This window comes from Ipomoea nil, unplaced genomic scaffold, assembly GCF_001879475.1.
Source record: "Ipomoea nil cultivar Tokyo-kokei standard unplaced genomic scaffold, Asagao_1.1 scaffold1936, whole genome shotgun sequence".
Taxonomy (NCBI): domain Eukaryota; kingdom Viridiplantae; phylum Streptophyta; class Magnoliopsida; order Solanales; family Convolvulaceae; genus Ipomoea; species Ipomoea nil.
In genome coordinates, this window is record NW_017618364.1 from 2241462 (window position 1) to 2244893 (window position 3432).

Here is a 3432-nt window from a genome sequence, read left to right on the forward strand (position 1 = left end):
GGGGAAGAATTTTGGGACTACCCGTGTTTGATTCCCCATGAGCCAACTCCTGTGCCTCTCGGAGCGAGCGGGGAACATCCTGTGGTTTAAATATATATATATATAAAAGCCATGGTTCATTTTTGGATTCCATTATTAGGACTTAGAAATTAAAATTAATGTTCCTTAAAAATAATTTCTGGTACAATATCTCAATCCCTAAGATACGATAGAGAATGAGCTTCTACAAATCCAAATTCACGTGTTGAACTGAACTTGCATGACGCAAGCGTATTATCAACACCAAAAATAATTAAAAAAAAAAATATATATATATATATATATATATATATATATATATATATATATATATATATATATATATATATATATATATATATATATATATATACACGTTTGAATTATTAAACACTAAACATTCAAAAAAAGATTTTGTGGCCTACCGTTAAACCAACAAATTGGGGCAAAAGATACAAGTGGAATTCTAAAATCATATATATATTAATGATACATAATAAAAAAAATAAATGCCAATGACATGAATGTTACCATTCCAAATGAGTGGTTATAGGTTTGACAGTCATTTTTGTGTAGACCATACTATTAAATAATGTATATTCAGTACACAAATGATATACTTTTAGTATATTAAAAATGTACTTTTTGTTATGATTCATACAACATTGTTTGAATCCCTATGGTGGGGACTTAGATTCTTTGGACTGAAATAAATAATCTACTATATATATATATATATATATATATATATATATATAGGAGTGATCACATGTGGTCATGTTGTTAGGTGTGGTCATATGGTCAATTATAGGCCATTAGATTAGATAGATCCAATGAATAATATTAATCAAGATTTTTCCAGTATTTTCGCGCACAATCTCCTACCCAACGAACTGCAAGGGTAAACTCGTCATAAAACACCAGAATAGGAAAAATCACATTGTTGTGTGTTTTATTACACTATTAGTGCATGTTGTCAACACTATTGGTGTATTCTTGAACCCGGCCTCTATAAATAGCCACTGTAATAACCATAACACGGGAATACACCATTGGTGTGTTTCACAGTGGTGTGTTTTATTACACTATTGGTGTATGTTGTCAACACTGTTGGTGTATTCTGGAACCCGCCCGCTATAAATGGACACTGTAATTACCATAACACCCTCACTTACCAAAACGCGCGAAAATCCTTAGAATTACCACTGCCGTTAGATTAAACTGATTCAACGACACAGATACGACCACACGACCACACCTAATGACATGACCACATATGACCACTATATATATATATATATATATATATATATATATATATATATATATATATATATATATATATATATATATATATATAAGGGCCCAAGAGAGTTAGGCCTATAATGGGTAGAAAAAATGGCGGTCAAATTTTTTAATCAAATGAATGACTCAGATTGATCAGATTTTAATTTTTCCTTCAGATTTCCTAATTTATCCTATTATCCGTTAACTTTTACGTTAAATATTATCTTTTCCGTTAATTTTTGTTAGTTCACCGTTAACTTACTCATTGATTTCAATAAGAAAGGTCTTAGGTTCGAACCCCACCCAATCAAAGTTGGCATAATTAGTTCTCTATTTTGCTCTTATTAAATTATAAATAATAATTTTGTAGCTACAACAAAAAATAATACATATGCATTTCTTTAATTTAGAATTATGTGTCTACAATGTCTTTATTCAAAAAAAAAAAATTATTCATTATCAATAAATTAAATAAGAGAAATAACCAGGACTATGTAGTCTAATAGTACCCGGGTTGGACTTCCATTTGGAAGATTATGAGTTCGAGCCTCAGTGGAGGCGTTATTGGTTCTTTGTGTTTCAGTAGGTTGAGAAAGTATATGAACAGATACTACAATGTAATAGAACCAGTAACTTAAAAAAAAAAAAAATAAGAGAAATAATTTCATTTGTTATATTGTATTTATTTTTCTCCAATATAAAAATTCTTTACATTCAAATTCATCAATTGATTATATTTGCTACATTGTCCCTACAATGTCTTTATTAAAAAAAAAAATTATTCATTATCAATAAATTTATTAAGAGAAATAATTTTATTAATATATTGTCTTTATATTTCTCCAATGTAAAAATTCTTTACATTCAAATTCATCAATTGATTATATTCACTACATTGTCTATTATCTTTATTGTGCACTATTTTTTTAATTAAATATCAAAGTTATAATACAAAATAATGCTATATTTTTATTTACCAAGTATTTTATTAATACCATGAAAAAATTAAAAAAAAAATATAATTAATAAAGCCAATCATATTAACTACTTGAAAGATTTGTTGACAAAGAGAGTATTCAAATCACACAACAAATTAAAGTGAGAACTATCTCGCAATGTCCTTGTTTGACAATCAGCAGTTAACGGATTATATTAGCAAATTTTACCAGCGAATTATATCAACGATTGGTAAACAAATATTTGAAAAAATTAGCTGTTTAGATTAACATGTAAAATGACCTAAGGTTATAATAATAATAATAATAATAATAATAATAATAATAATAATAATAATAATAATAATAATAATAATAATAATAATAATAATAATAATAATAATAATAATAATAATAATAATAATAATAATAATAATAATTTTTTGAAAAAATAAAAAAAATAATAAAATATAATTAAGCCAATTGTATTAACTACTTGGGGGATTTATTGACAAAAATAGTATTCTAATCGCACAACAAATTGAAGTGGGAAACTACCACGCAATGTCCTTGTTTGGCAATTAGCAATTAGCTCTTCAATATTAGTATATATTTAATATTTTATGCCCTAATTTTTATTTGCTCTCCCTTATGTCACGTATTTGGTTTCAGCCATACCTATACAATTATTTTATTGAAAATTATAATCAATTTTGACTATATTATCTTGCATTTGTAAACTTAGAATTACCTATTTAAATACGCAAATTCAACATTCAATTATCTATGAATGAACAATTCCAATATAATCTTGCATTTATATACTTTAAAGTACTTATTTAAAAAAAACATTGTGCATTATCCCAATCGCGCAATGTGCGTAAAAAAACTAGTAAATTATATAAATACCAACTAGCATCCCTGTTAACATTCCAAATTAGTGGTCATAGGTATGAATCAGGTGATGGAAACTTAGATTTTTTGGACTCAAAATGTTTAAGAAAATATAATGTAATTTTTTTTTTTTTTAATTATAACGTACTCAATCTATGGCTTGCTGATGAATAAAAACATATGATAGGCTGAGGGTAACGTATGTAACCCAATAAAGATCAGCCAGAGATATGCATAGATTAACAACATAAATTAAATTAAACGATGATCAATGTATATATAATTGAGATGGAGAATG